Source organism: Sceloporus undulatus, chromosome 1, assembly GCF_019175285.1.
Source record: "Sceloporus undulatus isolate JIND9_A2432 ecotype Alabama chromosome 1, SceUnd_v1.1, whole genome shotgun sequence".
NCBI lineage: Eukaryota > Metazoa > Chordata > Lepidosauria > Squamata > Phrynosomatidae > Sceloporus > Sceloporus undulatus.
The window spans coordinates 69,873,685-69,892,241 of NC_056522.1; the positions used below are offsets into that span (position 1 = coordinate 69,873,685).

At 43.3% G+C, this 18,557-nt stretch overlaps 1 protein-coding gene across 8 annotated transcripts in view; it reads left to right on the forward strand.

Annotated features, from left to right (window-relative positions):
* The first annotated feature begins 7,957 nt into the window (after positions 1-7,957).
* Positions 7,958-18,557, forward strand: part of SIPA1L2 (signal induced proliferation associated 1 like 2) — a 125,355-nt gene continuing 114,755 nt past the window's right edge. For 4 of the 8 annotated variants that reach the window (XM_042449866.1, XM_042449856.1, XM_042449874.1 and 1 more), the window contains exon 1: positions 7,960-8,259. The gene's annotated coding sequence lies outside the window, so the exon portion shown is untranslated. Of the gene's footprint in view, positions 8,260-18,557 lie in introns of all 8 variants that reach the window. The other 4 variants (XM_042449838.1, XM_042449901.1, XM_042449893.1 and 1 more) reach the window with 3 other exon arrangements.

The window sequence follows — 18,557 nt, forward strand, 5'->3', positions numbered from 1 at the left end:
AGCACAGGGATTACGGGGATGACATTTTGCACTCCTTCCATAATACACTGTGTCAGTATTTCTAGGAACAACAGTGACAGGCTAAGAGGAAGGGTCAAAGCACAGCCAAATGCTTAATAGCACAACTTGGGACATTCAGTGCTGAATAAGCACAAGAGAAAGATATGAGGGTGTGCTTCAATGATTTTGCTTGGACAATCTTAAATGAAAGCCATTTGCTTTTCTTCCTCAGTTGGGGAGAATGTGTGTGCCCATCCATTATGCAAAAGGATGTTTAATTATTTATTTCATTTAACAAAAGCATGGGCCACATCTTCTACTGTGGTTAAGTCAATTCAAATAACTTAAAAAACAACAACACACCATTCAAATGCATTTAATGTGTAATAGGTATAGTCCTGCACCATGTAACTGTGAATGGGTGTGGGCTGCTAATATGCTGCCATTACTACAATACTGACATTTTGGGTGCTGTTCATGCCATAATGCTGCCATCTTACGACTGCATGAATGCACAAAACATAAAAGTGTATAATATATGCAACAATGCAATTTACACATTTTTTGCGTGATGGATGAATGTGTGACTCCAACCTAAAATCTGTAAGACATTGTACTTTCAGTGTGCACTCATTTGGGCTTGGCTACCCACTGATTCAACAGAGGCATCATCCTGATTTAATCTGTTTTTTTCATTAATTTGTTTAAATTTTACAATTCATATAGGCCTTACTACTAGTATTCAAGGTACTATTGTATGCAAATAAAACAAAGCACGGGGAGAAATTTCATTACTCTAATAAAAATGATCAGGAATGCAATTAGATTGTATATGATAAATTCAGGCGAAAACAGAAAACTTGATGGTGTGTCCATGTTGGAACAAGCTGAACATGCAGCATTTCCACTGTGTCTGCTTGCTCTTTTTCAATAAGGTTAGCAGTAAAAGTGAAATTTACAAGACAGCTGCATTCTTGTAAATTCAGTGATTGCTAGTTTCCAAGTATAATGAAAAGTAGGTTACCGAATGACTACCCCATGCCCTTCTGGTAAGAAGGGGAAACCCCTGAGGGACCAGCTAACACTTATTGCATATTAAAGTGAAGAAGTGCTTATAGGTTTTGCCATGAAAGCAACTTTGGGAGCCGTGCAGTAATGAGGAAAGGAGCAGCAACAACCGCTGCTCCAAAGCTTCCAAAGTGCTTCCCCTTTGCTTTTAGGCATGATTATATATATATCTTGGGCCCAACCAGGCATATACTGTAGTTTTGATTGTGTATTTCGGGAGAGGATGGACTGGAGACTCTTGCAGTCTCTAATAGATCTAATAGAGGCCTTCTTGGAGGTTACTACACAGGAGAGTACTCCCTCTCAAGGAGGCTACCTTGGCCCCCCTCTTTGGCTGCATCCGCACTGCAGAAATAATCCAGTTTTATACCATTGGTAACTGTGTGGGTCAATGCATGGAATTCTGGAAAACAATAGTTTGATGAGCCTTCTCTGTCAGAGAGTTCTGGTGCCAAAAACACAATTCAGAGCATTTCAGGGCACTGAGCCATGGCAGTTAAGTGATGTCAACCTGGATTATTTCTGCAGTGCGGATCCATTCATCATCTGACAAATAGGTTATATATGTGTGTGTGTATTATAACACGCAACACAGGGCTCACATGAGTTTATTGTTTTTAACTAAAGGGCTCAACAGCATCTTCAACTTTTATTTCTGCTATTTTTAATGGAGGGTTTAAATTTATTGTATAGATATCCATGCATTTTCATTATTTTTGTTTTCATCAATACTTGTGGGTTCTTTTTTTTAAAGAAATCTGTCTGTTTTTATCATAAACTGCCTTGTATCCCAGTTCTTGGGGATACAATGGAATCTTAAATGAAGGTAAATATGTGTTGTGCACAACAAATTGAAAGAGAAGTACCTTTAAGATTTTGTGATTTTGAAAAGCTGTCAGAGAGCTTGTTCCCACTTAGGATTTGATACGAATTAAAATAAAACGTTTTAATAAATCGAATTAAAATAAACAGTTGTTATCCCGCTTCAGAATCGCTTTATTCATCGTTCCACTTGCTTATTTAAATCGAATTTTTTACTTGCAAGCGTTCATTAAGCGTTCTCACTTGGCATGAAATCGGTGTTAAATAAAGCGACTCTCCCTCCATACCTTATTTGGAGTTGTCAATCAATAGTAGTCAGAATGACGTAACGTAACACCGGATTATTTGGAAGCGATTAAAACTTTCGTCACGTTTCCATTCATTGACCGTTGTGAAATGAGTATTTTTGGCGGGTTTTTTTTAAATGAACCAATCAAGGCGCTTAAATGATCAAACACATAAGCGCTGTCAGCCTTATATACATTTTCCCTCCGAATTTAGTAGGAACCAAGCTCTCCAGAGAACATGGGATAGGTTTCCAGGGCAGCATCCCCGCTTCATGTCTCCTAGAGAGCCCACGAAATCAATGGGGGATGCTCTGGCAATGCGAATTAGTAGGAAACCAAAGCTCTCGCCAAGAACTGGGATAGGTTTTCCAGGGCAGCATCCCCGCTTCATTCTCCTAAGAGAGCCCACAGAAATCAATGGGGGATGCTTCTGGCAATGCGAATTTAGTAGGAAACCAAAGCTCCCCAGAGGAACTATGGGATAGGTTTCCAGGGCAGCATCCCCGCTTCATGTCTCCAGAGAGCCCACAGAAATCATGGGGGATGCTTCTGGCAATGCGAATTTAGTAGGAAACCAAAGCTCTCTCCAGAGGAACTATGGGATAGGTTTTCCCAGGGCAGCATCCCCGCTTCATGTCTCCTAGAGAGCCCACAGAAACAATGGGGGATGCTTCTGGCAATGCGAATTTAGTAGGAAACCAAAGCTCTCTCCAGAGGAACTATGGGATAGGTTTTCCAGGGCAGCATCCCCGCTTCAGTTCCCAGAGAGCCACAGAAATCAATGGGATGCTTCTGGCAATGCGAATTTGTAGGAAACCAAGCTCTCTCCAGGGAACTATGGGATGGTTTCCAGGGCAGCATCCCCGCTTCATGTCTCCTAAGACACGGCAGAATCCCTTCAGAGAGCACAGAGTCAATGAAGGAGGCTGCTGGAAAAGCAGGGAGGAGCACTCTTCCCAAAGATTCTCTTTCCAGGTTTGGAGGAGAAGGCAGATTCCGTTTGAGAAAGAGAGGGAGAAAGGCTCTATCCCCCCCCCCCATTGATCAGAGCCCTTCCCTGTCGGGGCGAGATCAGATGCCTCCGCGCGAGGAGCCTTCCCTTCCCTGCCTGGGCGAGATCAGAGCCCAAGGGGCAGGGAATGCCTTTGAGAGAGCCTTCCCTTCCTGCCTCTCCTCCGTTAGAAATGGGCTCTCCCCACACAGAGGGGAGGTTGCAATCCACCGGGGAAGCCTTGTAGTCCTTGCAGATGCAGGCGTTGAGCAGCCGGGACTTCAGGCGCTTAAAGCGCTGAAGAGATTAAGCGCCTGTAAACCATTGAAATAAAAAATAAAATATCCTTATCTCTATTGAAAGACACAGCGGACAAAGGGGTGAGGGAAGAAAAAATGGCGACAGCCACGACGGATGGGGACAGAAAGGGCAACTCCCCCAATGACAGCCCCCATCGCAGTCAGCTCCTCCCATCCTTCAGCCCGATTCAAATGCTATGTTCTCATCTAAATACTCTCGGTTCTAACTCGAATCAAGGGAAAACACTAGGTAGGACCCTAGTGTTTTTTAACAGCGTTAAATGAGGAAAACACGGATTTAATTTATCCCGCTCTGGATCGATTTCTAGTGGGGACGATTCCGGGTTGCCTAGAACCGTTCTAGGTTTAAATTCGGATCCTAATATGAACGCCACTCTACTCCTTGGATTCGATTCAGAACGCGGGGTTTCCCCTAGTGGGAACAAGCTCAGAGAAACAGTGAAATTCCATTCTTGCCTACTACCCCTCTCAAAATGCCAGTGGACTGAGGCTGCTTGTCATTGCCCAAATCCCAGGGTTTTGTAAACTTGTGGTGTGCCCATTTGTTTCTCTCATGTTATAGTTATAATTAAAAGTGTTAAGACCACTTGTTCTATTGTTGGACAGAATGTTCATTGTATTGCTTGGTCTCTTGCCCCTGCCTTTCCCCCCTGAGACTTTATTTCACCTAGTGGATGAATTGCAAGCAGCCTTTAGGACCATTTACTACTGCTAGTGGTCTCTCTGATTCTTTTTCTCTAAAGGGGCTGAAGAAATGAAGCCAACAAAAAGGTTTGCTAATTGCATTTTTATTCATTTGAGGACTGAAGTCAAAAGCCTGGTATAAAAAGAAACACCTCAGCAGAATAAATTATACATCCTTCTAGAGATTAGTAAGTCCTTTTCCTTAAAGTATACCTGCTTCATGTTATGACATTCATATATTCCCTCATACTTTTTTATATATAAAGACAAAAGCACACCTATTCTGGAGATTGCATTAAGTCTGTAAATGCTCCTTTGAAGCCATACGTTCCCAAGCTATAATATACTACTAAATTTTAAGGGGAAAACCAGGGCCAAAGTACATCTGCAGTTTGCTGAATGCCCTAGATCTGTTTGCTAGGATGGCATGGCAACTGTGGTTTTGGCTGCAATCTCATACGTATGTATTTGGGAGTAAACCTCCTTAAACTTACTTCTGGGAAGAAAAGATGCACAGGATCACATTGCCAGAGCCAATCTGTATTGTTTTCCTTTATTTCAGGATATACTTTGTATAACTGGAAGTAACGTTCCTTTGAATAAACATTCAGAGGGGCCTTTGCTATTCATGTATTTCATTAATTTCTTTTCTTCTCTTCCAAGAGAATAGTAATCCTCCTCAGATCTAGCTGGCATAGCCAGTGCTGAGGAAGAGGATGGGAGTTGCAATCCACCAGTGCCTCATTAAATCTGGAAACATCCAGGAGCCTGAAACTAAAATCTTATTTGCATTGAATATTCTAGGAGCCTCAGTCTCACTTGCAAAGGGTGTAGCTGTTGCTGTAGGGGTGAGAATGGCACAACACTCTAGATGTTGTTTGACCCAAACTCCCAGCAACCCTAGCCAGTATAGCCAATGAGGAAGAATGCTGGGAGTTGAAATTCAGTGTCTGGAAGGCTGCATGATGCCCACCTGTGCTGTAAGGTCATATAGATTCCTATTCAAAATACCAGATTCCTGATGTTTGTTGCTGATCATTTTTCTCAATACATTTTGAGCCTCTTGCTTATTTATTTTATTTATTTACGTTATTTATATCCCGCTCTTCAACCCCAAAGGCTCTCAGAGCAGCTTACAGATAGTTATTCAGATGGTTCCCTGCCCTCAGGCTTACAATCTAAAACGACATGACACAAAAGGAGAAGGGAATGGTGGTGGGGAAGGGGATCAAGTCCAGTGGTTCTTCTCTCCCTCTGAGGCATAGACCATGGCAGATGGACTGGAGTGACGGCCCTTCTTCTTGCTCTGGCTAGCCCTGATGGAACTGGACCAGATATGATTAGATATGTCAGTGTCTCATAATCATAATTACTGTCCTAATGTGTGCCAGAGGAACCACACAAACTTTAAAGTGAAAATGTGTGGGGAACTGGAAATTTCAGGTGAGGTCAGCAGCTTGCCTTGCCTGCTAACTCTCCTCCTTCTTCCCACACCAGTGCACAGTCCATATGTCTCTGCCTTGATCCAGAGCAAATGGGGACTCTTACTACTTCAGCTCCTGGAGTGTGGTTTAGTCCCATGTTCCACTAGTTTTGGTCCCCTGTGCTGTCTAAACAGGTCAATGTGGGAGCAAGGTGAGAACCATTTCTTTTCCTCTGTGTGAACACCACCAGTTTTTGTTGCCAGTGGTGTTACTGAGGTTGGTGCAATGCTGTTTCTGACTTGCCCAATAGCCGTGCCAGTCCCAGGGTGACCAGACATCCTCCTTTTCCAGGACATGTTCTACATTTGAACCTTCTGTCCAGGAGGAATTTCAAAACGTCCTCCATTATGAGCATGACTAAGAAGCATGAATTTATAAGAGTGTTTTTTTAAGCTTTTATTTTGGAATAGCAATAGCAAGTACATTTCTATACCGCTTATCAGTGCACTTAAGCACTTCCTAAGCGTAGTTTATTGGTGGGTTTTTCAGGCTATGTGGCCATGTTCTAGAAGAGTTTATTCCTGATGTTTCGCCAGTTTCAGAGAAGAAGATGCCAGCTACCGATAAACTCTTCTAAAACATGGCCACATAGCCCCAAAACCCCACAAAAAACTATGGATGCCGGCCATGAAAGCCTTCGACTTCACACTCCCTAAGCAGCTTACAAAGCGTGTAAGCTAATTGCCCACAAGATTCTGGGTACTCATTTTAACGACTTACGAAAGGATGCCAGACTGAGTCGACCCTGAGCCCCTGGCTGGAATCGAACTCAAGACCTGTGGTTTGCAAGCAGGTGGCTGCAAGTACAGGCATTTAACCACTGCGCCACTGGGGCAAAATGGAATGTCCTCCATTTAGCGGTGCCTTGCTTTCCTTTGTGTTAGGACATCTGGTCTCTCTGCGAAGGGCTCTCCAGGGATACTGTGTTCAAGTGGACCACTTCCCCTGCCACTGTTTCGCTGCAGAGGATTAATGCTACTTTATTGTTGCCTTCAAGTACAGTGGTGCCTCGGGTTACGAAATTAATTCGTTCCGCGGCACCGTTCGTAACCCGAAAAGCCTTCGTAAGCCGAATTGCCATAGGCGCTAATGGGGAAAAGCCGCGATTCCGTGCGAAAAAGCCGAAAAAAGCACCAAAAGTTTTTTCGTAACCCGAAAAAACATTCGTAACCCGAAACAATAATTCCCTATGGGATTTTTTCGTATCCCGAAAATTTCGTAACCTGGGTATTTCGTATCCCGAGGTACCACTGTAGTGTCTGATTTATGGCAACCCTAATTTGAGTCTTAGGCTTTGAGAAAGGTTTGCCATTGCTTTCCTCTGAGGCTGGGAGCATGTGACTTGTCCAAGGTCACCCAGTGGGTTTTGTGGCTGAGCTGGGAATCGAACCCTGGTCTCCAGAGTCATAGTCCGACACTCAAACTACTGGGCCATGCTGGCTCCCATTAATGTGGCTACCTCAGGGGAAAGAAAGTGGCAGCAAGACAAAACGAATGCTCTGGGCAACGTAGGTGCTGCCTTAGAAGCCAACTGAAGCTGAAAGGCGATGAAGTGGGAGAAATGCACTCAGGGTGGCCAGATGCCACGACTGCAAAGGAGGGCAGGGCGCAACAACACGTAGGACCTTCAGGAAAAAATATAGGACATGATCACACGAAACCTACATAGAAATGTACTGTAAATGCCATGCTTCTTAGTCATGCTGAAAGTGGAGGACATGTTGCCATTCCTCCTGGACAGAAGGCTGAAAAAGTAGGACAGGTCCTGGAAAAGGAGGACACATGACCACACTGTCCTGGACAGGTTCAAACGTAGGATATGTCTGGGGAAAAAGAGGATGACTATGTCCTGGACAGAAGGTTGAAATGTAGGGCACGTCCAGGAAAAGGAGGACCACCCTATCCTTCTGAAATGTAGGACATGTCCGGGGAAAAGAGGACGTCTGGTCTTCCTAGGCGTAGAGGGAGCCAGCCTCGTCCCTGGCCTCAAGTTCCCCCTCCCCCCATGTCTGGCAGCTCCTTTTATCCGCTCTTGGGAGGCGGAGAGCAGCAGCAACGTCGTCCTCTCCCTCCGGACTCTAAAAAGCAACAGAGACAAGTGAGAAGGGAAAAAAGACCCAGGCAGGGGGCGGGGCCTACACAGAGGAGGAGGGAAGTGAAGGGCGTGGCTTAGCTTAAGGCGGCCGCCCAATGGCGTGTGAGGGATGCCTACCGAGGGTGAGGAGGGAGCCAATGGGGAGCTAGGGGGCGTGGCCGTGCGCGTGCGGTGCCTGGGCTGGAGACCCTTCCGAGGCTCTTCTCCTCCTTGTCTTTCTCTCCCCCCCTGGACTATCGAGAGCGACCCAGGCAGAGAGTGTCCTCCTCCTCTCGCAGCGCCAGGAACACGGGCCCCGCTCTTCCCAGGCTCTGGATTCCACTCCCTCCGCAGGTCTCTTTGCCACTCCTCCTCCTCCTCCTCCTGCCAACTCCTTCCCATTCTGGGCAACAGAGAGAGAGAGAGAGGCGCTGCCTTCGCTTGAGCGGGCGGCTGAGAGTGGCTTCTCCGTAGAAGAAGGGGCTCATGTGGGACTCTCGGCCGGCTTCTCTACTGGGCAGGGAAGAAGGTAAGGAAAGTGGAAGGCGAGGCCAGAGAGGAAGGCTGCATCCACACTGGAGAGATAACCCGGTTTGGGAGCGCTTTAATTCTGTGTCTGGCTCTTTGCTATGGAATTCTGGGAGTTGGAGTTTGTTGTGGGCCCCACAACAAACTCCAACTCCCAGAATTCCATAGCCTTGAGACAGAAAGAGAGTTAAAGCGCTGCCAAACCGGGTTATCTCTCCAGTGTGGACGCAGCCAGAGAGATTGAGAGGCTGCACCGAGTGCGGGTGACTCGGTGCGTGTTGTGTTGTGTATTGTTGTTCTGTGAGGCGGGTCGGGGTCTTTTCACTCGGACGGTCCTTTTGAGGGGTGTGTGTGTGTGTGTCTGCTCAAGACTTGTTGTGAGGCTTTCATGGCTTAGGTATACAGTGTGTGTGTGTGTGTGTGTGTGTGTGTGTGGAGGGGAGTTATTCAGGAATCTGGTGAGGCTTTCGTAGTTCAGGCATACAGTGTGTGTGTGTTTGTATGGGGGAGCATATATCTACTCAAGGCTTGTGGTGCACATCGTGTGTGTATGTGTCTGTTTGTGTAGGGAAGCACCTAGCTGAGGCACTGCCCAAGACTTGTGGGCATTTCATAGATCAGGCATACAGTGTGTGTTTGTGTGTGTGTGTAGGAGCTGTCTGGGGGTCTGCCCAAGACTTGTGGGGCACTTAGTGTGTGTATGTGTCTGTTTTGGTGGGGGGGGGGGGAGCGGGGGGGGGGGTCTGCCCAAGACTTGTGGGGTTTATATAGTTTGGGCACACAGTGTGTGTCTGTGGGGGAGCTGGCAGGGGGACGGCTCAAGACTTGTGGGGTTTGGTAGTTGATGCGCATAATGTGTGTGTGTGTGTGTGTGTGTGTTGGGGGTTTGTTCAGCCTCCAAAACTCTCTTTCTGGATGGGGGGGGGGGGAGCCGGGGAGGCGAGGGACCGCTTTGAGTTCCTTCTGGACTTATTTATTCAGAGTATTTATACCCAGTGTTCAGCCGCCAGAGCTTTCAGACTGCCTCACAGAGAGTGAATTTGACAGTGCCCTGCCCCCAGGCTTACAATCTAGAAAGACTGGACACAAAAGAGAAGGGAAGGGCAGTGGTCAAAAGGCTCAAGCCTAGGAGATGCTTCCAGTTCTTCTCTCCCTCCAAGGCAGGAGGAGCTGTGCCTGCCTCTCCTACCTTACACACACCCCTTCAAGTTGACTTATGGCAACCCCATGGATTTCATAGGGTTTTCCTAGGCAAGGAATACTCAAGAGAGGTGGTTTTGCCAGCTCCTTCCTCTGCTGACACATAGCCTGCAGTGATCTCCCATCCGTTTACTAACCAGGACTGAACCTGCATACCTTCCAAGATCAGACAGGATCCAGTGCCTTTATGGTATTTAGGTCCCTAGAGACACACACACACACACACAATTGTCTCTGCTTGTGGTGCAGTAAGTGAGCATCCGGTTGTTATCAGTTGGACCTGCGATGCCATTGGGTTGTGCGACAAGTAGTGTGCCACTTTTAAACACATTCATTTTTATTTTTTAAAGAGGGGAAGGCATTTTAGAGTCCCCTTCCACTTGGATGTCTGGAGATAATGCTGTACATCAGGTGTAACTGCTTAGAACAGCCTTATTGTCCAGCCCAAATGAAATGATTCCTGAACATTGTAATATTCGTGTGTAGGAGGACACCATGACTGAATGAGCATTCAGTGTGTTTTTGTTATTTCTAATCTGCCATCTTCTTCTTCCACACTCCGAACAGTGAAGAACACAAACACTTTCCTTCATTAATGTCTTGGCGTGCGTTGTGCTGACATATTTTTGATGGAACATAAGAAGATGGCATTGTACCTTCACAGGATAATGTTACTGTTTTGTTATGATGTTCTGCTTTAAATTTAATTTGAAGGGTTTCCACCTGTTATTGGGTAAACTACCTCACAGCTTGCCTTGACAGTTACCAGATTCACCTGTTTAACATATAAAGTGAATTTGTAAGCTGTGCTGTTAAACAGATTGACAGATAATGATCCCGAAAGATCTTTTTCAGGACAGCTGGTTGTTCCTTAGACATTGCTTGAAATTATCTGTATTGAGCATTATTGTGGCAAAGGCTCTTGCTAACAAGAATGCTCTTATAAATTACTTTACAGTATTCAGTTTTTAAAATCCAGTGTCACTTCCACAAAGTAGCACCAGGGGGCTTTCTTGTCATTCAGAAAGCACTGCACTCTTGAGCGCTCTTCTGGCTTCACCATTTCATTCCTGAGTTACACTATTATGAAATGTTACTGTCTTGATCGGTTTAATAGTAAATGGTACTAAACCACATTCAAACTTTGTCTGTTTGACAGTTTTGCCTCTTTGATATTCTGCTTATGGCAATACTAAGTTTGTGTCACTGTTTTGAATTCCTCTGTGGTAGATGCTCAGGGAAAAAAAGGTGCTTTTTTAAAAACAAATCAAAGGGACTGTTTTTTAATTGGGTGCATATATTAATATATCCTTATTTGCACTGGAATGGTGGTCACATACTGTTGCAGTTAATGTGTAAGCAAATCAATACGTTTCTTGCTGTCAGTTGTTTGGTGCATTTTCCCTCGTGCTGTGAGGAATTATTTTGATGGTACTAAAAGTGAGCAGCTCTTTAGAGTCAGTGTTTGGAATGAGGAGAGTTGGAGGAGGCATATTCTCTCATTCGGTTAAACAATGGCAAGCAGGGAAGGGACACTTACATTCATTTATATGAGCACAGTATGGTGTAGACACTTGCCCAAGATGTACTATAATTGTGATTTTATTTCTATTTAGCATAATGTTCTGGAGAATGAAGATTATTGTTCCAAATATAAGCACTCTGGGACTGCCATTGCAATAAAAAGCATTAGCATGAGGGCTGCTACATTTGGATTTAGGTCTCAGCTTGCTTCAGCAGTGCTGCAGGATCCACTGGAATGTCATGCTGCTGTTGGTGGAAAATAGGCCTGTGCTGCTTCACACTTGAAATAGGTCTATGCTGCTTCACATTTTACAAAGATAATCACATTCTTGGGCATGGAGTACTAAAAGAGAAGGGAGTTCAGGATGGATGGCCGTTTCTCAAAAGGGAAATAATGAAGGCACAGTTTAAAACAGTTCCAGTGAGGAAGAAAAATGGGAGGTGTCTCAAGAAACCAGGATGGATGACTAAGGAACTTTCAACTGAGCTGAGTTTGAAACGGAACATGTATAAGAAATGGAAAAATGGGGAAATCAACAAAGGGAAATTAAAAACAAATAGCTAGCATGTGTAGGAGTAAAGTCAGAAAAGCTAAAGTGCAGAATGAACTCAGGCTTGCTAGAGAGGTTAAGAACAATAAAAAGGGCTTTTTGGATATGTCCACAAAAAAAGGAGAAGAAGGAAACGGTAGGGCCACTGCGTGGAGAGGATAGCAAAATGCTAACAGGAGATAGAGAAAAGGCAGAATTACTCAATACCTTCTTTGCCTCAGTGTCCTCAGAAAAGGGAAAGGGTACTCAATCTGAGGAAAATGGAGCAGAGGACAGAATAGGGGAATTTCAGCAGAGAATAGGTAAAGAGATAGTACAGGAATATCTGGTTAATCTAAATGAATATAAGGCTCCAGGACCTGATGAACTACATCCAAGAGTATTAAAAAGAACTGGCAAATGTAATATTGGAGCCATTGGCAATAATCTTTGAGAACTCCTCCTGGATAACAAAAGAAGTCCCAGCAGACTGGAGGAGGGCAAACGTTGTCCCCATCTTCAAAAAGGGAAAAAAAGAGGATCCCAACAATTATTGTTCAGTTAGTCTGACATCAATACCAGGAAAGATTCTGGAGCAGATCATTAAACAGAGAGTCTGTAAACATCTAGAAGTCATCGGAACAGATCCCCCGTGTAAAAAAAGGTGCACTGTATGTTTTGATTTCAGTAAGGCCTTTGAGAAGGTTTCCCATGACATTCTTGCAAACAAGTTTGTAAAATGTGAGCTAGACAAGGAAACTGTTACATGGATTTGTAACTGGTTGACTGGCCGAACCCAAAGGGTGCTCAATAATGGCTCCTTTTCATCCAGGAGAGAAGTGACCAGTGGGGTCCCACAGGACTCTGTCCTGGAGCCAGTGTTATTCAACATCTTTATCAATGACTTGGCTGACAGAATTGGGGGCTTATTAAATTGGCAGATGACACCAAATTAGGAGGAGTAGCAAATACCCCAGAGGACAGGATCAACATTCAAAATGACTTGAATAAACTAGAAAGCTGGGCCAAAGCTAACAAAATGAATTTCAACATGGATAAATGTAAGGTACTGCACTAAGGGCGGAAAAATGAAATGCACAGATATAGGATGGGTGACACCTGGCTGAATGAGACTACACATGAAAGGGATCTAGGAGTCATAGTAAACCTCAAGTTGAACATAAGGCAACAGTGCGATGCAGTAGCTAAAAAGGCCAATGCAATTTTAGGTTGTATCAATTAAAGAATAGTGTCTAGATCAAGGGAAGTAATAGTGCCATTCTATTCTGCTTTGGTCAGACCCCACCTGGAATATTGTGTCCAGTTCTGGGCACCACAATTAAAAAAGGACATTGAGAAACTGGAGCGTGTCCAAAGGAGGGCGCCTAAAATGGTGAAGGGTCTAGAAACCATGTCCTGTGTGGAACGACTTAGGGAGCTGGGGATGTTCAGCCTGGAGCGTGCTGGCCAATTGGCCGTAATAAAGTTATTACGTTCAGCCTGGAGAAGAGAAGGTTAAGAGGTGATATGATAGCCCTGTTTAAATATTTGAAGGGATGTCATATTGACGAGGGAGCAAGCTTGTTTTCTGCTGCTCCAGAGACTAGAACACGGAACAATGGATGCAAACTACAGGAAAATAGATTCCACCTGAACATTAGGAGGAACTTCCTGACAATAAGGGCTGTTTGACAGTGGACCAAACTCCCTTGGAGTGTAGTGGAGTTTCCTTCCTTAGAGGTCTTCAAACAGAGGCTGGATGGCCATCTGTCGGGGATGCTTTGATTGTGATTTCCTGCATGGCAGGGGGTTGGACTGGATAGCCCTTGTGGTCTCCTCCAAGTCTATGATTCTATGAAACTTCAGCAACGTTAGCTATTCATTGCTTTAATATTCTGAATCTAAAATTTGCTTTGACAAAAGTCTTGTACATTTTAGTAGAATTTTCAAGTAAATGGGCTTATTTGAAGCATACTTCCTAAAAAGCATGCCCTGCAGGCCTTGAGGAGGGGAGTTGAGTAAATATGCACAATATTGTGTTTCAGGACTTTCGAATTCAGAGCAGCATCTGCACACGAATAAATACTTACTTATTGGCTTCTTTATGTGGGCTGTACCTTAAGTTTTCTCTTCCTTGATAACTTGTTCTTATAGCTTGATACTTCTCACACATGGTTAACAGAGTTTGAGAATAAGCTATCTGCCTTGAAATGTTCGAAAAAATAAAATGTGTAAATGGCCATTGCTGCTTTTGCTTGTTGTCTCTCACATTAGTCATTTACCCCTTGAAATGATAGAAATGTTGTCAGCTGAAGGTGAGATTGCCTTGAAGAATGTTACTTTCTCTGTGGAATTTGCTCTCCATTTAAAGTTTATTTTTCTGCTGATGTCCATCTCCAGACTGGACAGGGATTTGTATTGCATTCTCTGTATAAAAGCTTCTTTAGGCTGCAGTGCTCCTGGGAGTGTGGCCCATTAAATTCAGAAGAAGGCTGTACTTTTGTGTGGAATGCTAGATGGCTTCACTACTAAATTTCTTTCTTTCTTTCTTTCTTATTATTATTACTATTATCCAATTAAATCCTATCTTTTCCCTTATAATGAAACCCAAGGCAGCTAACAACATTTTAAAAACAATACAGGTTTAATGCAGAAACTCTGATTAAGTATAAATATAAATAAGAAACAATTAAACAATTTATAAAGTCAAAAGATTAAACATTAAGTACATTAAAATTCATTAAAAATTATACAAAGCATAAGGCTGCACAGCATATCATTAATGATCCTTCAAATAGCCTGGACCCAAGTCATATAGGGCTTTATAAGTCATCACCAGCACTTGGAATTGTGCCAGGAAATGGACCAGAAGTCATTGGATGTTGCTTAAATAAGGGAGTTATGTACACCCTGGAGTTAGCAACCTGGCTGCAGTTCTTTTGTTCAATTGCAGGTTCTGAGCACTTGTGGAACACATTACAGTAATCCAAAATCTAGTTATGCTTGTGCATTCATTTCCATTTTCTATAGTTTATGGTGGTTGATCAACAAGTGCTTTATTGTAGCCAATTACTCTAGGTCAGTGATGGCGAACCTTTTAAGGTCTGCATGCCAGAAGTGGGGCTTTTGACCCCAGGCGGGAGCTATGTGCCAGGGGTGGGGCTTTTGCCCCTGGAGGTGGGGCTTTTGCTCTCCAGAGGCAGGGCTTCTGGAACGGGACTTCTCCCCCACCCTTTCCCTGGCTTCCATCTGTCTCTGAGAGACAGCTAGAAGCCAGGGAAGGCTCGGGGGGGGGGTGAAGGGGCACGCAGTCGCTCCTTCTCCTGCCCTTCGTTTGGTCTCCAGCTGACAGACAGCTGGGGGGGTAGGAAAGGACCATGGGGGGGAGGAGTCGGCATGTGGCCGTTTCTCAGCTCCTCGGACCTTTCCTGTCCTCCAAGTGCCACTTTGCAAACACTTGGAGGCAGAAAGAGTAAGTGGGGAGGAAGGGGGCTGAGCACATGCCCGCCCCTCAGCCCCATTCTGCAGACACTTGGAGGGCAGGCAAGGTCTCTGGGGAGGAGCAGCTGGCACGTGCCGGTCGCTTCTCTTCCCCTTGCCCTTTTCCCATCGTTCAGCTCTCTTGGGAGGCAGCTGAAGGCCAGGAGAGGGGTTGGAGGAGGAGCCTCTGGTTCGTTTTCCCCAGTGCCTTTTTTGGCTTCCAGCTGTCTCAGAGAGACAGCTGGAGGCCAGGAAAAGGCAGTGAGGAGGAGACACAGGCACTGAAAGATTTTATGCCAGAGTCCAGGAGAAAATTGAGCTCAAAACAGGGCCTCTTGTTAATTGTAGGCAATTGGAATCCAAAAGTAGGAAACAGCAGGATCAAAGATTGTAGGAAAATTTGCCCTAGGATCAAAAAATGAAGCAGGGGAGCAGCTGATTGAATTTCGTGAGGCTAATAGTTTGTTCACTGCAAACATATTCTACACTCAACCACAAAAGTGACTGTATACATGGACATCACTTCATGGCCAATATAGAAATAAAATAGAGTACATAATTGGAAGTAGAAGATGGAGAAGCTCCATTCTGTATGCAAAAACAAGTCTAGGAGCAGATTGTTAAAGAATAAATCTAAAGAAGAACCCTAAACCAGCTATCATGCCAAAATACAGCCTGAATAATATCCCCATAGAATTTAAAGTTAATGTTGACAGATTTGCACTATTAAGCCTCATTGACTAGGAGCTGAAAGAACTCTGGACTGAAGCCAGGAACATTGTCACTTAGAAATGCAAAATGATACTGTGACCAAAGAAAAAGAGAATCTTTAGTGGATGACAAATGAAAATCTTCAAGCAGTTAAGCACAGATAACAAACAAAAGTAAAAGGTGACAGAAATAGAGTTAGAACACTTAATGCAATAACTTATGCTCAGGGGACAAGGAGAACTGCTATAATATGGAAACAATACATGGAAGAACTATATCTTTAAACAGATCTTTAAACAGAGGCTGGATGCTTATATATTGAAAGTGCTTTGATTGTGAGTTCCTGCATGGCAGGGGGTTGGATTGGATGGCTCTTGTGGTCTCTTCCAACTCTATGGCGCATTACAGAGTGCCCAAGAAGGGCTGGGCCTGCATCTCTCCCTCCATGAACTTTTTCTTAGCTGTTCACTATTGTGAGTGAAGTTACATCTGGATCATGAAAGCCAAACATATACCATGTTGAAACTATAAAATCTGAGCAAGATTGGGACTAGAGTTGGACAAGGAGAGATGCTACAGAATTTCCTAAGTGAAATGTTAGAACTAGAGGTCATAACAAGCACAGCAAAGGAGTGTCAGTGTATTCTTCCTGAAAGTGGCTAAACAGGATAGGATGGAACACAGGCTGACAGGTAAATGGACAAGAAATCTGGAAGACTGAGGGGGAAGCAGGCAGGGAACAATTCAAAAATAGAAAGATACAGAGAGATACAGTGGTATGAAAGTGGAGATATACAGTGCATATGGAAGGAAGGCCTTAATCTGCTTATTACATATAGTTGGTCAGAAAGCCTTTATAGCCATGATAGGTAGTGGGAAATCAGTGGATTGACTACTTAGTAAAGCCTTAGTAAAATATTGTGTTGCCAGAAGAAAGTCTCTCTTGTCCTTTAGTTTGTTGCCTTATCTTGCTGCAATTTTCAAAGAGGTAGCCTTATTAATTTCTTGTAGCATAAAAAAGAGGAAGGGAGGGAGAAAGAAAAATGTGGCAGCACCTTTAAAACCAACTGGTTTTTATTTTAGCAGATGTATTAAGGAGTGGTTTTAAGGTGTCACATATAAAACATATTTAAACAGTTGTGGGAGTGGGGTAGACTGTAACGGGATTCAGAAAGATGCAAATTATGTCCCTTGTCCTAAATTTTCAAAGAGGTGGGCAATGTAATATAAGTGTTTTCACATCTTCACAGTGTTCAGTTAGTGTTGATGTGTGTTAATGATTTAACTTCATAAATTGTTTGTTCCTTAAATCGTATATTTATACTTTTATTAATGCTTTTGTATTGTTTTAAATATGCTGTTGGCTGCCTTGAGTCCTATTGTTGAGAGAAAGGTGGGTTACAGGTGATAGTGGTGGTGGTGGTGGTGGTGATGATGAATAAATGTCCTTTCAGAAGGTCCTTATAACAAGATTAGGAAGGACTGAATTAACAAGTAGCAGCACTTACTTTTGTCTAATGTCACTTTTTATCCCCTTTCCCACTAAGAAAAATCTTGGTGGGAATTTGGTTTGAACGAGTCCCCTTTAAATTAGATAAATGACTTAATGGTCGTAAACAGTTTTTCATGCATTAATCCTTACATCTTACCCCATATGTCTGTAATTTCAGTGCAGTTCTCATCCAAGAGTATAGCTGATATTGTTGAGAGCAGGCATAAGTTCATTATTCTGTAAGAAGCGTATGAATTTGGTCAAACATTTTTCTAAGTCATAAGCTACCTTTGGATGTACACAGCTGGTTCATTCTCACTTTGTTCTTCTCTGTTTGTGTGACTGTTTTGTTCTAGCTGGTTATTGTATGTTTTATTGCCCCAAAATGTCTAACTATAAATATTTCACATTTCTCCCAGGCTCTGTTAGCTACTGAACAAGTCTGTTTGTTAGTTGTCATGTTTGATTGGTTGTCCTAGACAAAATCACACTGAAGCACGGTATTCCAAAAGATGCTAAAAGTACACAATTGCAATAATATTATATAGTCCCACATGCATGAAGAGGATATAAATAATAATAGTGTAAACATGGAATTACAGGAACCACATATTAATAAGAAATCATTGTATCATATATAAATATTAACAGCTGGTGAGACGAATCAATTGTATAAGTGCAGATTGTTAAACACAATAGCAGATTACCAAACTTTAATAACAAAGAAGTAAACCAAGCATGCTAAGAAGACATTGACAATATGTTAACAACAAATGGCAGGATAGTTATATTAACAAGAAGTTGACAGACACAGGCTTTCATATACTCTCCTGTTTTGATGTAATCTTCCTTGGATTAGTTGTAACTTTTTGATGAAAGAGTGTCTCAAGTATTTTTTAAACCTTGGTTATTCTGGTAAAAGAATCTTAACTCTGTTTCTTAAGATGACATTATTGCTCTGTTCCTCCAAAACAGAACTTAAAAGAATGGCATAATTCCAGAGGTATCAACACTGAGCTACTAGATTGAGCAGTCAGGATAAATTGTTCTGGCAGAACTCCTTGTTGTGACTGGCTCTGTGGAGGTTGGAGAGCTGAATGTCTAATAGTTTTGTAACCTAATCTTACCTAATTTATTTTATCTCACGATAGCCTCAGCCTTCTGTTCTCCTCTTCTTCACTTCTGGTTTAGAAAATATCCTAAACAAATAATTCTTGATTTGTTTAGTGGTTGTGCTAGTGTGGAGGAGCATAGTAAGAGTTACCAGACAATTGCAACAGCATTTAGCTGGACTTTTCCAAATTGTGGCTTATTGATCTGGTCAATAATTGGCCAGTAAGAATGTTGAAATTCTGCTGATGA